Source organism: Lissotriton helveticus, chromosome 2_1, assembly GCF_964261635.1.
Source record: "Lissotriton helveticus chromosome 2_1, aLisHel1.1, whole genome shotgun sequence".
Taxonomy (NCBI): Eukaryota; Metazoa; Chordata; class Amphibia; order Caudata; family Salamandridae; genus Lissotriton; species Lissotriton helveticus.
The window spans coordinates 1,602,545,099-1,602,564,369 of NC_136059.1; positions in this window are offsets into that span (position 1 = coordinate 1,602,545,099).

Below are 19,271 nucleotides of genomic sequence, written 5' to 3' on the forward strand. Positions count from 1 at the left end.
CATCATTCAGAAACTCTGTCCATCACCACCCCCTTTTCGAAAATTGCTCTCACCATCTCCATCAATCTGATACCTTGATGTTGTAATTTCTTTATTGAGGAGAGGAGCAACTTTCAATTTTCTAGACTGCAACAGCCTCAGTTTTCATCTAATTGAGAGAGGCCTCAGTTTTCATCTAAATGAGAGAAGTAGGGCATTTGCATGTGTGACTGCTTTTGTGTATTTCACATCATTAGTGTGTTGGCTAGGGTGATAAATAAGCAGCCCCAAATTCAGACCTTTATTGAAGTTTTTAATGATACATATACAAAACGTCAGGGCTTTCAGACACCCATGAAGGCAGTGGGATCATTAGAGGTATCCATGCTCAATGACTGAAGCTAGCAGTTGAAGATTGCAGAGCTATTGTCCTGATAACTGCCACACTTATTATATGCTTTTCTAATCATTCATCATGATATTCTGATAGCCGTACTACCAGAAGAAAAGTACCAAAGAACAGTTCTACTCCAGTTGAGATCCATCCAGACAGGTAGTCCAAAATGTTGTACTCTCCCATCTTCTTATCATCCCCATTTTCTTAGTTTGTAGTGTTCCTAAACACTTTTCAGTGTTGCATACAATTTTTTAATATCAATATTACCAGCATTGAACCTTCTACCTTGCTTTATAGTTATTAGTGAGATTTTCGAAGCTACCTTCACTGCCAGCATATTTGCTTTGGTCTCAAGGAGATTGCCAGTCTGTTTTATTCCATTAGTTTTATACTTTTTGCCACTTGCATTGCTATATACCGCTTTCTGGCTTTTTCACTTTGCCCTCTTTGGCTTCTGCCATTCATTTTCCCGCCACTGCACCTCACGCGCCCCCCCATTGCTAGCCCATTGGCCCTGCACCCACCTCCCAGCTGCTCCTCCCCTCCTCCTCCCCTTCTTAATGGCGGCCGCTGTGTGGCCAAAGGTTCGCCTAAGGCAAGCCCGTCTGCACCCATATGTGCCCAGCGCCAGACCCCCTGGCCCACGACCGCCGAGACACCAGACACCGCTACGATGCCAACCTCCTCCACGCACTCAACCCTGGCCGACCTACCACCTGCTTCCTGGCCACCCAAAGCGCATCCACGGACCCTTCACCTGCCGAAACTGCAGCTTCACCAGCTAGCCTGCACCAGCACGTCTTGCCCCCCACCGAGGCAGGCCACAGGTATCTTAGATGCATACTGCTCAACACCCTCTCCATCCACAGGCATGCCGTAGAAGTCTGGGACCTGCTCCACTCATCCTTACCGGACGTCGCTCTCCTGACGGAGACTTAGATGAATACCTCATCTGCACCAAGGTTGCCACAGCCATCCCGGACGGCTACAAGATCTCCCACAGGGACCTCACCAACAGAGGAGGAATCGACATTGTCCACAGAAATACCCTCAGAATCCCGACCAACATGGAAGACACCCTCAGCACTGCCGAACACCTGCATTTCCAGAACCACATCAATACCAACACCACCCACAGAGGAACTCTCGTGTACAGACTCCGGCCACAGTTCAGCGACTCCATCACAGACGTCGTCCGCTCGCACGCCTTGACCTCCCCAGACTACATCCTCCTCGGAGACCTGAACTTCCACCTCGAAAACGCTGATGACAGCAACTCCACCACACTGCAGGACAACCTCGCCAACCTCGGCCTAAAACAGCTCGTCACAACACCCACCCTCTACACCGGACACACACTCGACCCCATTTTCTCCGCCAGCGCCACGTCACCTTCAGCCACACCACTGAACTCCACTGGACCGACCACCGCTGCATCCACCTCTCCTTTGAGAAAACTACTGCACACAACCACCTGCAAAGAATCCCGCCACCGCAGTTGGAACAAGATCACCGAAGACAATCTAATCACCGTCCTCGCACAAGACCTACCAACCAACCACACCGACATCAACACAGCCGCCCGCAACATCAGGCGATGGATCGACGACTGTGCCAAAACTCTCGCCCCAATCAAGAAACCCTCAAACAGATGCACGGACAGAAGGACCATCTGGTTCACCTCTGACCTCTAGGCTTCCAAACAGACCTGCCGAAGACTAGAGAGGAAATGGTGCCACGAGCAAGAACCAGATAACCAGGCAGCCCTCAAGACCACCAGCCGGAGGCAACACTAACTCATGCGAACTACCAAAAGGACCTCCTACTAGGAACGCCGCGAAAAAAACGCACACAACAGCAAAGAGCTCTTCAACATCATGAAGGAACTCGCCAACCCCAGCTCCAGCTCCAACAACATCCCACCGTCACAAGACCTCTGCAACTCTCTAGCCACCTTCTTGCACTGCAAGATCATAGACATCCACGACAGCTTCAATGTCCAGCCCTCCAACAGCGGTCGACACCTCAGACTCACCGCCCCTCCAGCCACACCGGCCTCCTGATCTCCTCAAACCATGTCAACAATGAAGAAACAATCAAAACCATGAACACCATCCACTCCGGATCACCGTCAGACCCATGCCCTCACCACATCTTCAACAAAGCAAGCTCCATCATCGCACCCTAACTCCGAAAGATCTTCAACAACTCATTTGAGGCCACCACCTTCACGGAAAGCTGGAAACACGCAGAGATCAATGCCCTACTCAAGAAACCCAAGGCAGACCCAGAGGACCTGAAGAACTTCCGGCCCATCTCCTTGCTCCCGTTCGTGGCGAAAGTCATTGATAAAATCGTCAACAGATAACTGACCCACCTTGGAATCGTCCCAATCTGTATTCAGCAGCAACCACAGCACCAAAATTTCCCTCATTGCCACCACTGACGGCATCAGGACCCTGCTGGACAATGGCGAAACCGCGGCCCTCATCCTCCTGGACCTCTTGGCCGCCTTTGACACCACACCCTACGCATATGCCTCTACAACGAAGGGATCCGTGACAAAGCCCTGGACTGGATCACCTCCTTCCTCGCCAACAGAACCCAAAGAATCCACCTCCCTCCATTCGGATCCGAAGCCACCAAAATCACCTGCGGCGTACTCCAAGGATCATCCCTCAGCCCGACCCTTTTCGATGTCTACATGACACCACTCGCCTACATTGCCCGATCGCACAACCTCAACATCATCTCATACTCCAATGACACCCAGCTGATCCTCTCTCTCACCAAAGACCCCGCCACTGCCAAAACAAATTTCCACGAAGGAATGAAGGTCGTTGCTATATGGATGAAGTGCAGCCGCCTGAAGCTGAACTCTGACAAGACGGAGGTCCTCATCCACGGCTCCACCCCCTCCACCTGGGACGACTCCTGGTGGTCGGCCTCGCTGGGAGCGGCGCTGACACCCACCAACCACACACGCAAACTGGGGTTCATCCTGGACTCATCTCTGTCAATGACCCAGCAAGTCAATGCAGTCTCCTCCTCCTGCTTCAACACCCTCCGCATGCTTCGCAAGATCTACAGATGGATCCCCACCGGAACCAGAAGGACGGTCATCCATGGCCCTCGTCACCAGCAGGCTGGACTACGACAACACCCTCTAAGCGGGAACGACGGCTAAACTCCAGAAGAGACTTCAACACATACAGAACGCCTCAGCATGCCTCATCCTCGACATCCCCAGCCACAGTCACATCACTGCCCACCTGAGGGACCTGCTTTGGCTCCCCATCAACAAGAGGATCACCTTCAAGCTCCTCACCCACGCTCACAAAGCACTCTATGATGCCGGACCAGCATACCTCAACAAACAATTCACCTTCTACACTCCCAACCACCAGCTTCGCTCAGCGGACCTCGCCCTTGCCACCATTCCTCGCATCCACGGAACAACCACCAGCGACAGATTCTCTCACCTCGCCGCCAAGACATAGTACACCCTCCCCATCCACCTGTGACAGACCCAGGACCTGATGACCTTCACAAGACTTCTCAAAACCTGGTTATTCGAACAGTAGCAGCCCCCCCCCCCCACAAGTGCCTAGAGACCCTCAATGGTGAGTAGTGCGCTCTACAAATGTTTTATTGTTTTATTGATTGAATATAAGAAAGATAATGGAACAAAAACAAGGGATTTAAGAATCACATGGGCCAGGCATTCCCTGTGAATTTATGCTCAATATTTGTGACTTTCGGCTTGATGTTTTAAAATGATATAATTATAGTGCGAACACAAAAGGGTCATAAACCGGTGCCACAAAGAAGGCAAGTCGGCCAAGGTAATATTTCAACCGTGAAAAAACAAGAAATCCCTTGGGGACCAGAATACACATACAGTCTTATTTTCACATACTAGTCATTCACTTAATTCACACCATTCAATCATTGTGTCAGTTCACTGCCAAACTTGAGCCACAAAATGCAAACGAAAATTAAGTCACTACTAAATTAAGAATAATAGGACGCAATTTATTTAGCCTGGAACGGCATCTTATCAAGATTAAAAACACTGTAAAAATACTATCACATAATATACACAAATAAAAAAGATTTAATTTAACAATTCATAAAAATACAACCTATAATCCGCATGATAATAAACAGAGTGGAAAAAAAAGAGTTAGACCTGACCAGTTGGTCTTAAGAAACTACACATCTGTCATGGAGTTATACTTCAGAACAGGGACTGGAGCCAACTTCACTTATGCTTCTCAAACCCCAATGTTCCCCGAACAGATTGTGTACATAAAAGTTGGCGTTGACGCGTTTCGATGGAAAAATCTTTATAGGTCCATCTTTTTCAAGACTAAGTGAGATATACACTCGGTCAGATAGTTCATTTTTCATGCGAAAACCTTTGTAATATAGGAGGGAAAGAAGAAGGGGCAAGGAAATTCCCTCGTGAGCGACAATTAAAAGAATTACTCTTCCTCGAAAATGCTTTCTACGGAAGTAAAGGGAAGTTCCAATCGGTTTTCTATGGTTAAACCTTTTCGCCAGTATGTACAAATGTTCGGAATAGATCTTGTTTATATGTTTGCACCTCTCCTAAGTTGTAGCAAAAGAACAAACTCGTTATCGGTCTTTCGGTCCTGGCATTTCCACTCTGATAAGTGCACTGTTTTTGGATTGAGGTCCCTGTATGCTCATAAACGGGATCCGTCAAAGAGATTGAACGGCGCAGACTCTCGTCGGTCCAACAGCGGCGGGTTCAAAGTTAACACAAACCTGCTTTCCTCTGTATTAATATTTCAACCGTACCAGATATGATGGCCTTGGGGAGAGCGGAACACAGGCATCCGCTCCTGCAGCTGATCGGAGTTTCTCTCTAATGGCTGCACTCCCAACCCTCACAACAGACGAACTCGGCTGATGGAGTGAGCCTCACAACAGCCCACAAGACACAAGCATGGTTGCGTGAGCAGCTCGAGACAGGAAGGTATTGCCTGGCTGACACACTCCACAATACATCTCCCCTTTTTCACAAACCAAACATCAATAAAAAGATTAACTTTACAATAATGTCAAAAGACAAAATGGATTAAATGTGTGTATTACAATCACACATTAAGAAAATGACATTTGATAAACGAAAACAAAGGGAAACCAGCATATCTAGCAAGGATAAAAATCCGTTAAAGAACAAAGTGGAGAGGTGTGTACTTGGTCACTTGTTCTTAACTCCTTTTGGTAAAAGAAACATTTGGGTTTTATTGACTTGTTTTGAGAAATATAATTTCCCACACTTTCAAATTATCTTTTCATGACAACAGGAGCACCAGAGGATTTGTCGTCCCCCCCCCCCCACACACACACACAAAGTTCAGATTTGGACATAGCAATGATTCTTTTGGAATTGCTGACCTATTCGGACTTTTTAGATTCTTGCAGTGTCACCAATATAGTCAATAAAATAAACTCCAATCAAAAATAGTATCTTGAACACATTTACAGTTGTTTTTGTTTTATCACATCATTGACTTTTGCTTTACATGATTGACAATTGCAAGAAGTAATGTTTTTCTTAACCCAGTTTGGGTCTACCAAGGTGAAGTGAGCATGTCCCTTTAATGCCAGAAAGGGAGAAATCCTTGTTCTATAGTGAGGTGTTGCATGATAAGAATATAACATGTCTTGGACTGCTACTGCAGGGTGCAAATTGTTACATAAGGCTAATCTAATGGTGTTAACAAAGAGTCTATTGGCACATTCCACAAGCCCATCACCTTGAGGAGGATAAAGACTGGCGTGTTTGTGTTCAATGCCTGTTTACTTAAGAAACTCAGTCTTAGTCTCAGATATAAATTGCACAATATTGTCCGAAACTAAAATGATGGGAATGCCTTCATGTGAAAAACAAATCTGATTATGGACACTGTGTTAGGTGTCTTTACAAACTCAACTTCAATCCACTTACACCCATGACCAATCAGAACTAGAGCATACTGAGTATTGCAATATGGGAAAAGAACCCAAAAAATCCAATGCAACCTTGTCCCAAACATCCTCTGAAAGATCTACAGTTACCATGGAAAGTGTTCTATTTGATAAATACTTATTTGCTGTGCAGCATGTTTCAAAATTGTATACTTTCTGCTCAATTTCATGATACATTCTTGGTCAACAAAAGGTCTCATGCAACCATTTTATTCAATATCATTCCGAAATGCATTGAGTGAGCTAACTCTAATAACTTCCTTCCTAAAGAAACAGGAAGAACAAGCTTTTCTCCTCTATAAATAATACCATCATTAAGGGAAAATTCAGGAGAGATCTTAGCAAAAATCTTCAACTCTCCTGTGAAACTCATTTCTTTTGGTTAACCATCAACAATACATTTTGGAACCTTACGCATCACAGGATGAGCTAAAAATTCTGTACTCCATTCAGGTTTGGAAACACGTGACTGATTCTCAAAGTTCACTGAAGCTTTTATGCATCTTCCAATACATCTCCACCACTAAAATCGTCATCTGAATGAGAAAACAAAAGAGAAGGTCTGCTCTTTGTTGGAAAAACCTCCAACATGTACCATCAAAAAATGATATTCTAACAACTTTGTGGTAAGTCTAGTGAGTCTTACAGTTATCTTTTCAAAGTGATACGATTATCTGTTCAAAACGTACACTAAAGGTTTGTGATGCATTCACAGTTGAAAATGTATTCCCCCATAACAGATCCCTGAATTTTTGTACTGCTCAAGTGCAAGCTTGCATTTCTTTCTCTGTCACAGTATATGATTTTTCTCCATCTTTCAATACCCTGGAAGCAAACACTATGTGCTGTCAAAATTCTTGAAACTCTGGGTAACTACAGCTCCCAAACACCTGTCACTGGCATCAAATATTACACAAACCGGGATATATCGGACATTTGGCTGTAAAAGAGGAGCTTGTGATAAATCATTCTTTATATGATCAAAAGTCTATTTTTGTTTACGTCCCGACAAAAAATCTACCGTCTTCTTGAGAAGTCTCATATTCGGTTCAGCAACTGATGCATAATATGGAATGAACTTAGAATAAAACTCACACGACCCAATAAAGGACATCTCTTTATTCTCTGTTACCTGGTTCAGGAGCATTTTCAATGGTTATAATTAAACCTGGTTTGGGACTGATGGCATTTGCACTATGTGTCCTAAATGCTCTAATTTATTTTTTGCGGAAAACTACATTTGTTCTGCCTTAAACATTGCCCTTCCATTTTTCAAAAACTGTACTCGGTCTTTGAATGTGCGCCTCTTGATTCGCACTTACTACTAACACGTCATCTTAAAGAAATAAGTACCCCTTCCATAGCACCCACAATGTGTTACATTACCCTTTGAAAAACTGAAGCAGTAGACACCGAACAAATGGCATCCTTATGAATTGAAAAACACCATCTGGAGTGACAAAGGGTGTGAGGTGCTTGGAAGACTCAGCTAAAGCAGTTTGATGGTAAGCATACTTGAAGTCTAGCTTGGTGAAAATGTTTGCACTGTTCTGCATAAGTTCCTCAATTCTAGGTAAGGGGTGAGAATCAACCAAAATGTTTTTATTTAAAGATCTTTACAAATGCATAACTCTTTGCATTAGCAATGTCCGCAGTAGATGGTACCTGTATGCCTGTAGTGTCTCGTATCTCACCCTCAGTTAGACTTGCCGGCGAGACCTCAATGAATGCCGTCATCGGAATAGGCAGCCGTTGGGGGCAACACAATGCATGAGTCGTTACTGGACCTAGCAAAGCGTCAACATCCGATGGCAGGACTGATGGAAGTGTAAGACAAATGTCCAACACGCATTCCTTTCGGCAAAGCAGGCATCGTAGAACAGGTAAGATGCAATCTTGCCAGATTGGTCTGAACAATAGAAACCAAGCTGTGTTCAGATCTTTTAAACGAGCCAAGCCAAGAATCTGTGAAATTCTCTCACGACACCTCATGGCAAGGAGGCATTGTTCCACGGTAGTCTGGGTGTCGCTGGTGACTGGACTTGCCATATCGGAGCAGAAGGAATAAAAATAGAATTCCTGCTACGAGTCCCAAGATGCAGGCCGCCGAACACAGAGTGCACGAAATTTGGAAAAATGCAGAGGACTGCTGTAAATGGTGTTAACAGTCCCGAAAAAATTGTCTTAAATACATGTGCGATGTCACTGGTATCAGACATATTTAAGATTTGATTTAACATTTCTGCGAAATGTACTGGGCAGTTTGTTGATAATAATGCATGTATCTCTGCAGAAGACCTTGCAACTTGCAGATCATACGTTTCTTTAGACAAGGTCAGTGACACAGTTTTTTGTAAAAGAATGACTTTCATTCTGCTTAAAGTATCAATTTGTATAGAAGAGATATTCAGTAAAGGCCATATTGCCGTCCGCCTGTCTGTTTTGTGCGTTGGATACAATACTTGCATACAACAAGTGACCTTGGACGAGACACTGACTAGATACGCTTTTCCTGGCAACATGCCACAACAGCTGTTGTCGTTGAGCATCACGTAACTGCCATTGGATAGCTGCCTGAAAATTGGTTCTATCACTGCGGAGGGTGTACCGTGCAGGTGGCAAGAGAGGTTATTTGCAGAACCTTCGCAGGCTCCGTGTAAATTAATACCTTTGCACAAAAGTGTACCACTTAGGACTCGATGTAGGTAATTTTTTTTTACCGGTTCATAAATACCGACTCATACCGAATCGGTATTTATGAACCGGACACCCAAATGTAGGTAACAATCCGGTAAAAAATACCGAATCGGTATTCGAACTCGGTAAATACCGAATCGGTATTTACCAAATCGGTAATATCCGAGTCGGTAACACCCATACAACCCTATGGCCTTCCAGGCCCATAGGAATGAATGGGAGACACCGAATCGGAATTTACCGAATCGGTATTTACCGATTCGGTAAATTCCGATCTCGAAAATTCAAATACATGACATGTGAGCCTGTGCACCAATCAGGGACACCCACCACACCCCACAATAAAGCATCTGAGAGATCAACCAATCAGGTGCAAGTACCACACCCCAGTACCTGGAGGTGGCCACACCATGCAGGTGCAGAGCAACAGAACTGCAGAGAGAGCTGGAGGGGAGACAGAGGAGCAGGCTGCACTGAGACCAGCAGAGAAACAGCATGGAGTCCCAGGAGGCACAAAAGGATGGAGGGGACAGAAAGAAGAAGGTTAAATTCAGCCCAACAGAGCTCCAGGTGCTGGTGGAGGAGGTTGTGCAGCACTACAGCCAGCTGTTTGGGAGACAGTCTCTGCAAGTAGCTGAGTCTGTTAAGAGGAACACCTGGCTGGCAATACAGAGCAAGGTCAATGCCCTAGGAGTGACCCACCGAGAAATTGACGACATGAAGAAGAGGTGTTATGATCTGAGGATCACCACCACAAAAAAACTAGCCACCCAGAGGAAGGAATCAGCAGCAACCGGTGGGGGGAAGAGCTGTGCCCCAAGCCTCACCGACCTGGAGCAGCTCGTGGTATCCACCATGGAGCCTGAGAGCATACATGGGATCGGGGATGCTGATAGCTCAGCCAGAGCTGCAAGAAAGAAAGGTAAGATGCATGGACATGTACCCCACCCATTCCCAAGCCCCTTCCCCAATGTGGGTGAATCACTCACAATCCAGCACACATGACTGTAGTCCCCAGCAAAGCATCATGGTAGTTGTAGTCATAGGTACATACATCAAAGCTGCCAACACCGAACCCTGCATGCCATGCCACACTTCCCATACACAAACAGTCTAGGCAAATGAAAATGTGTGTTAGGAATCTGTGTTGGGAAAACACGCAGCTGATCATTGTCCATGTCTGTTCACTGGAGAGTCATCGCACAGAGCAGCGCTGGGAGGGGAGTGTAGTGCCACAACAACGTCTGCGAGGGAGAAGGCCAAAGACACAGCTGGACCTAGCACTGTCCCTGAGGATACAACCACACCCCAGGCACCCACAGCAATGGAGCACGACACCACTGCTAAGCCACTGTCGCCCCTGCTGTTCGAGACTCAGCCAGCACCTGCAGAAGCCACAACACCCAGCTCAGGGTCCCCTGTGCATGTGAGGCCAAGGAGGCAGGATGTACCACCTTTAAGGATCTTTGAGAGATCCGATGAGGAAGTGGTAGAGGCTCCCAGACCTAGTACACCAACAATGGCTGGCCACGCTGGACAACTTGGGTCACTGGGATCTGGCCGTGCAGGTGACCGTGTCCGTAGGGCACGAGAGCAGGATGAGGGGCAGGATGAGCAGGGGGTCTTCGCTAGGCTTGAAGCCACAATGGTCAAAGTCCAGCGTATGCAGGCCAGAGGCATCATGGCAGTGCACCGGCAGGTGCGCATCCTGAATACCAGGATGTCGGACATCGATCGGGGGATAGGTGCCATGGCAAAGGGGATGGAGGCCATGGGCAAAGGGATGGAGGCAATGGGCAAAGGGATGGAGTCCATGGCGGAGGGGGTGAGGGACATGGGGGTGCGCATGGGCACCCTCTGTGACAGGCTTGAAAGTGGCCACAAAGAGAGGCGCAGGTATAGGCGCGAGGTCAGGCTGCTCAATCAGTCGATTTGTAGTGTAGTTCCTATCTTCCCAATAGGCTCTGCGCATTGGAATAATACCTACAGCAGTAAAGGCCTAGGCCAGACGTTAACTAGGTCTACTACTGTCGATACTAGACTTAAGTTTTGGGTTTGCCAGCGTAGCTCAGAGTTCGCTAGAAACTTTCTCGAATGTTCAAGGAGGAATTAACTTCCCTGATTAGACAAGAAGGGATTTAGTTTCTGACAACCATAGAACATGACAACTTTGCTCTCCCCTAATCAAGAGTCAATCTCGAGAGTCGTGTGAACAAAAGGCAAATTATTTTACTCAGTCAGTACGTGCATTCTTAGTCTCATCAGATTGTAGAGAAAAGGAAGAGACGGGCGTGTTCAATAAAAAGGTGTCATTTATTGATCAGTCTCTTTTCTCATACAAGAGAAATGGATCGATATTATTGCAATACTTATAGTTAAGTAAAGTGCATACATTAAAAGCAATAGTATAAAGTAATACTGTAAAAACATTGATATGGTTTCTAAGCCATATGATGTTTTAAAATGAATAAAATATATTTACATACACATATACATTTGACTAAACGTACTAAACTGGTGTTTCTAAATACGCCTGCCCCGTGTACCTGACCTAAGTCTAATACGTGGGCGGGAATCGAAAGTTACAGTTTAAGTTAAGTTTGTTTTTGCCAAGTGAATAACTAAAGAATTCTCTGTGAGGGGTTATTCAGTTCTGTACCTGGAAGTTAGGATGAATGAGGAATGGTATCTCTTTCTCTGGTCTCGATATTCCAGGCTGCCTGCGAGGGCTACCCAGAAACGCCGGGGCTGGATTCTCGGCAGGAGAAAGCAGCGCGTCTCTCAGCGCGTCAGGAAGGCGGGGCTGCTGCCAGCGGGGTCTGCTCTGCTCTCGGCTTCGGCAAGTATGGCTGCTCCGTCTCGTCACCACGCGTGTGTTTGCATATGGCAAGATCGGTAATATTTATACCTTTAAGGTGCCGAGATTGACGTAAGGATGGACATAGATACGTCAATAAAGATGTCATACGACTTGCTCGTTAGCACATTCTTTTACTAAAGTTCTCGGTGAAATCAAAACAATGGCCGCAGGGTTTTGCCCAGGTTGTCATAGGTTTGATTTGTTATGAGAACTCCGTATGCCTTATCAGGGGCTGGAGGAATATCGCTTGTCTAATTAGATCGCAAGCGTTATGACCTAATCAGATAACACGTTCCTGTGCCGTAGTGTGACTGCGTCAGATAACGGTATCTGCATCATGGGGGTTTTCTGCCTCATGGGCTGACTGCTAGTTAACTTGTAGGTTTGTTTAACTAGAATAGGGTCAGGAATAGGGGGATCGATTCAGAACCTATAGAAATACATGACACCCACTCCACGCTAACTATGGACATATTTACTAATCTAGGCATAGTATAACATAGTACAACATACTATAGAGTAGTGTGTATACCTTACCACCCCAAAATACATAAATGCATTTTGAAATTTTCAAATATACTGAAAAATTGCAGACATATATATTGTATGCACTCAAGCTGTAGAAAAATGCCAAAGTAATCGCGCATTTGTATACATTATTGCTTATTTGGTATATGAGAATTACACATGAAATGGTTTCTGACAGAAAAAAGTTTCGAGACCATTCCATCACAGAATAAAATATCTTTATGAACATGCCAGCGGGCAGCTAATGTCTATAAGCTATCTAAAATTTAGAAACCTTAGTTCTCTAAGAATAGTTCTTACTTTAAGCAGAAGATAGTGTCCCGAAAAATATGCAAAAATATTTGGGGCTGCTGAAAAAACTGCTGTCCGTGAACTGGAGCGAAAATGTTCATGTGAAATGAAATGAAATGAAAAATTGCATTTGTATAGCGCATAACTGCCCTGAGGCCTCGCATGTGACTTTATTTTTAAAGTTGAAGGCCGAATTCAGGGAACGCCGTGTGCGAGCTTGCTCAAAAGTCTCTATTTCTGTTCGGGTGAGAACATCATATCATTTAGGCTTTCGAAAAAACTATCAACAGCTTCCTGGGAAAGTTCCACTAACTCGGAAATAGGTGTAATCATGCATTCTTGCGCATGATTGTCTCCATTGACATTCTGATTTGCATTACTGACAGAGGGTCGTACCTGTTCGATGCTGCTTTCATCTTGAACTTCACTACCCATCAATCGTAGTGGTGAAGCTTCCACGAATGCCGTCATCAGGATTGGTAGCCTTTGAGGGCAGCACAAAGCATGAACCTTGATCGGGCGCAACAATGTTTCTGCATCAATCGGCGCATCCGATTGTAGCGTCAGACAGGTGTCTAACACGCATTCTTCTCCGCATAGCAGAGACCTCAATACAGGTAAAACACATCTTTGCCGAAATGATAGAAACCAAGTCATGTTCAGGTCTCTAAGCCGGGAGAGTCCCAGGATTTTTGATATCCGGTCCCGGTATCCAATGGCTAGGATTGTTTCTTCCCTCGTCGCAAGAGTTTTGTCTGTGACATGGGTTGCCATAACGAAAAATAAGGACTAGGAATAGGATTCCTGCAATTAGTCCCAGGATCAGGGGAAGTCCGCCAAAAATCGAATGGACGAAATCTGGAAAAATACCCAGTATGGCTTTGAATGGTGTTAATGCCATCGAAAATACTGTCTTAAATACCTTTGAGACCCCATTGGTATCAGAAATATTTAAGATTTCACTCAGGATTTCCGCGAAATGTACGGGGGAATTAGTTGATAATAATGTATGTATCTCTGCAGTCGTCCTTGCGACTTGTAGATCATACGTTTCTTTTGATGACGAGAGCCTGGTAGGCATCTGAAGAAGGACTGTTTTCATTCTGCTTAAAGTATCTATTCGAATAGAAGTAATTTTCAAATCGGGCCATGCCCTTGCCTCCCTGTCTGGAAAGGAGCTGGGGAACAATGAGCGTCCACAGCACTTGACCTTCGCAGTCGTAGTTACTAGATAAGGAGTCCCGGGCATAAGACTACAACATCTGCGGTCTACAATAAGAATGTAACTCCCATTATAGAGTCTTTGAAAGAATGGTTCTATTTCTGTTGCAGGTGCGCCTTGCTGGTGACATGAAAGGTTGTATGAATTCCCTTCACAGGCTCCATGCAAACTAATTCCGTTACACAGAAGCGTGCCGCTTAGTGACATCGCACAATTGTTGCCACTAAGAAACACTTTCTGTCCTTTATTACTGACACATGCATGTTAATAGGGCAGGTTCCATGTTGTTTTAAGGTACCCCTTTCCCAATTTCTCGTACATGCCAGCCTGTATATATTTTTGGCAGTATTGAAACCTGAAGGTTGAGATTGGAATATTTATGATTCCATGTATTATCCATTCACTGACAGGTCGTTCTGACATTGTCATTGGTAATCTTTCTAGTTTTTCAATGCTCAAGATTGTATAATCAGCACCCTTTTGCGCCATACCGATTTGTCTATCAGTAAGGTTAAAGATTTGGAATAGTGACGTTGTGTTGATTAAACGCCAAGGCACATAGCCTGAACGCAGATTTTGTAACGTCCAGCCAAGCTGTACAATAGAACGCAATTGTGACTGACCATGTTGTAATAACAGTAAGTCCTGCGATAATATATCGATTGCTGAAGACACAATGCTGTCCAAAGAAAAAATTCTGGAGGACAGAGTCATTAACCCATTGTCCACTACAGAAAGTGATTTTTCCAAATTAATACGGTCAATTTCCCGTATTCTCTCCGCTGTTTCAATTTGATTAACCTTCCAGGCCTCATTGTATGCTGCATATACAGAGGCTGCTATGAAACGCTTTTGACGCTGTTTGCGTGGTCCCAAAGTGAAATCACGCAAGTCAGCACCATCAGTAAGTAAAGTTAGGTGTTGCTTAATTTCTGCCAGTGTGGAAGTTTGTAGCCATTGAAGGCATAATTTGCCCACACTGTAGGTGGTTATTATCCCTGGGTGATGTCTTTGAGGATATCTAGGGTCTGGCCTGTTCATTTTGAAACCCTGTGTTTTGTTCAGGAATCTGTCTTGACAGTTATTAGTATCTGTGGGCCAGATCAACCACTGTTTCCAATCAGGATGTGTTCTGTTTTGGTTTAATATATGGTTTACGTCTATCTCTTCATCTGTATCAGAGTTATTGCTAAACATTGTTGGCTTTGGAATAGACGGTTTAATTAAATCTTTGATTTTGGCTAGGCCAAGACAGGTGGTTTGTTGAACAGTGTCATTTAAAAATATCATTTGTTCTGGGATCATGCAGGCTCTAAACAAAGCTTCTATACCCTGTACTTGCCATTCTTTTGTACCCCAAACACTTTTCAATTCAACATTTTTGTCCCAATAATCAAATCCAAAAGTATTCATTTGTTAAAAAAATGAGTCTGAATATAACAATTTTGTGTTGGTTATCATGGTTTTGGTTCCTGTCTTGTTTGACAATTTAAAATAAAACGTTTCAGCGTTACTTGTGTTAAAACCTGAAAAATATGAATATTTGTCGTAAACGGTTCTTGAGCTCCCTTTTGGAGGTGTTGCACAATGTTCCCTTTGATTATAATTTAAAACATTTCTAGGTTGTGCAGATCTATGTAATAAGTGGTTACCATAGTGGTTATAGCAATACATACTATCATAATTTGTAGAACCCTGCAAATAATCATGTTTGGTAAATTTAGCAGACATTACTAAGTCAGACATCATATTATTAATGCTTTCGAAGTCCCAATCATCAGCAAATGAGTTTGGTTTTGCAAAGTCACTCAAGGAGATCTTAATTTGGTGTGGATATTTCAGGATCTCGACCGGACCATAAATTTCATAGTCAGTGTTGTCCCAGGCTACCCCACCAGGTATCGGATTGGCTGTGAAGTTGGCTGAAGAAAGTTCTCTTTTCTCGACATGTGAAGATGTGTGTGGTTTGAGGATCAAGTTGATGTTCTGACTTGCTGTGTCCATTTTAGCATATTTTCCCTCAATGAAGCGTCCCAAAGTAAGTACCATGATGAGCCAAAGTATGAGGATAAATGCACCAAAACCCACCCAAAATTCAATCCATGGAGAAATCAGATATGTTTCTTTCAGTAGTTTCAAAAGTTCCATAGCTTTATCTTTAAAGGTTTTTGATGATGGCTGTGTCTTTGATTCACTGAAGCCTTCAGAGGAATCATCGAAGTTTATGAAGTAGCCGGATGCAGTTCTGTCAATTGTTCCAATTGGTTCAGGATTTTTGTTTCTTGCATTTTCACTTGGTACTTCATTATAGATTGGTGTGTCTCTGCTAAATGTTTTTATTTGAGTTTTCAGAGGTCTGAGTTCTATTGCATTGTTGCATAGTGCTTGTTGTTCTTCTGTAGGCGTTTCGAATGTGATGAGCCTCTTCGTTAGGACCTCTGTACTGGTAGCAAACCTTGGTGTTCTGCTACTTATTGGGAGTCCACTTGGCCTACTGTTTGTTATCGGCCACATGTTGTGGTTTTACCAGGTCGATTGATACAACTCGGTTCTCCTTTTTACCAGCAAGTGGCGGTAGTACAACTGATCTTGTCCCGTTGACAGACAAGACTGGAACTGCTTTTCTGTAAGAAGGCCCAAATTCCTTCTTTACCGCGATCTTTTCCCTGACTAGATCCCCGACTTTTGGAATCCAGACAGGTCTTGCTGGGACAGGTGGTGGTTCTTCAGTGGTTGTTGGCTGTTGTTTCAACTTTATGTTGCTCAGGTCTTTTCTTGTTTTGTTTAAGTCCTGTAAAATAGCCAAACGGTCTTTGATATCAAAGCTTTTTTCTTTCACCACTGAAGTCTGACTATCAATGTCAGAGATCATCATCCTAGTTCCAAATAATAATTCGTACGCACTGAATCCCTTCAGAGAATTTCTTGGCAAGTTATTGAGACTACGTTGGACACTTATTAGATGTTTGACCCACCCAGCTCTTGAACCTAATATCCTTTCCGTTATAGATTGCTTTATGCCTTGGTTTTTTCTTTACACCATCCAGTACCCTCAGGAAGGAAGTGAGAAGATTCCCGCTGGGCTGTGCTCATTTGGCCATGTTTCCCCCCAGGCTGGTGTGCTTGAGTGAAAACAATAGTCAAACGTAGCATGCTCTTAGCGTATATGCCATTTAGACTCGCAAATCTTGTATAACAGTCCGGACGTCAGCCGAGTGCTGGTGATCTACATTATAAGTGGAACTAGCCTGTATATGTTAATCGCAAGCCCTGCTTTTTACTGCTGATATTATCTGCCGTAATACGATGAGGTATCAAACTCTTTCTCTCCCCACTGTGATCTCTATTGCAGTTTGGGCAGTGTTTTACAAACATGGTGTGACGCAGGCTCATGCCTGGCCACCAGTACTGTGATTGTAATTCTTCCAGAGAATCTTTTAATTTAAGGTGTCTGAGACCCTCGCCCATGTGTGCGTCTGCGATTAACAAGTTTCTCCTGTCCATGTTTGGAATCACTCTATCCCCCACTCCAGGGATTCGAGCAAAAGGGACGGAGTTTGCATCGATTATGTATGTATAATTGAGTGGATAGTTGATCGGTAACGCTGAGCAGTCGCCTTTTGATGACGTTTTCACCGCCAGCACTGTTTCACCGTCAATGTATTTTAATGTACGCTTTTTTCGAACTACGGGAGCCGAGTTAGTGGCTGCCGCTGCGGCTGTTTCAGCCAATGAATTCCCTACAACGTGAACGCCATCACGCTGATGACTCAGTGAGTGAGTCACGTGAGTCTTTGGTAGTTCTTTTTGTAAAAGAGCTATTTGTTCCCAGAGCAGTTTCTGCTTTATTGGTGCATCTGTGTCATCTTTGTAACCGTTTTGAATCCATGCCTGCAAATCGCTGTTATATGATTTGACGCAGTAATATGAATCTGACACTATAAGTGTCGGGAATTCGCGATCCGCATTATCTAGCGCCATTTTCAATGCCATTATTTCAGTTTGTTGTTCTGAATTTGTTTCTACTGAGTGTGATTTTGTTAATAGAGGTTTTAGTTTACCTCCGCGCCACACTTCTTTTGTAATCTCACATGTGGGGTTGTATGCCTGTTCTCCCCAAACGGGGGGTTGAGCATGTCCGTCTCTATAGATTACACAGGCGTAATGTCGTAGCGGCAGAATGTCGATTGGCAGAGGGTATGTTTCTTCATATTCTAGATTTTCCATTTCTTCTAGTTCTGGATCAAAGTAGTAGTATACTTTGTCCGTTGCGATTGAATTCACCCATTGTAACCATTCTGGATCCAATGTTGTTGTTGGTAAATTACATGGTGTTGTTAATGCCTCAAAGGCTGATTCAGCTGTTCTGACTGTGATATGTCTACCGTTGGCTATGTCTTTTTCTCTAGCTATTGCGGTTTGAACTGCATGAACAATTTTCTCTTCGTTGCTGAATTTCTGTTAAGCTTCTGTGTACAAGTGTGATTTGAATGCAATTGGTACCTTTTCTCCCTCATTAGAGGTTAGGTATGTGAATCCGCATCTCCCTGGGATGACTCGAATCACAAGATTGCGTGTATTATCACGTGTTTCTAATTTAGTTTTAATTAGCATGTCTGTTTGTAAGGATCTCAAAATTTCTGTGTGTATTTGAGTCCAATTGGATCTTTTGAAATCTGGTTTAATTAGATCATAAAGGGGTTTGACCCTTTCTGCGTAATTTGCAATGTATGTTCTTCCGAAATTTAGGAAGCCTAGAATTGACTGTAAGTTTTTTAGTGTTCTAGGTGCTTGGAGTACGGCACATTTCTCTAGGAAATTGTCAGCCAGGCTTTTGCCTTCACTTGATAACTCATATCCTAAGAATAGGACCGTCAGATGGGCAATTCTGGACTTTTTAAAGTTGAATTTGTAACCCTCAGCTGCGAACCCAAGTATTATGGTGTTCACTCTCTTCAAGTGAGTATCCAAGTCATCATCTGTTAAGTAAATGTCATCGACATAAGATAATGCTTCATCATCATATAGTTGTAGTAATTCTGTTACTCTCGCTGAGAATACCCCCGGGCTGTTCTTGTACCCCTGGGCTAACCGACAGAATTGTTTTTGAGTGCCATTTACTGAGAATGCAGTTAAATATCTGCTCTCTGGTGCTATGTTTTGACAAAAGAATCCATTGGAGATGTCCAAGGTTGTTTTGTATTTTTTGCGCACTATATTATTCATTAGTGCAGCACTGTGTGAGTTTTGCACTGCAAAAGTTTTGCAACATGTGTTAAGGTGTCGGTAATCCA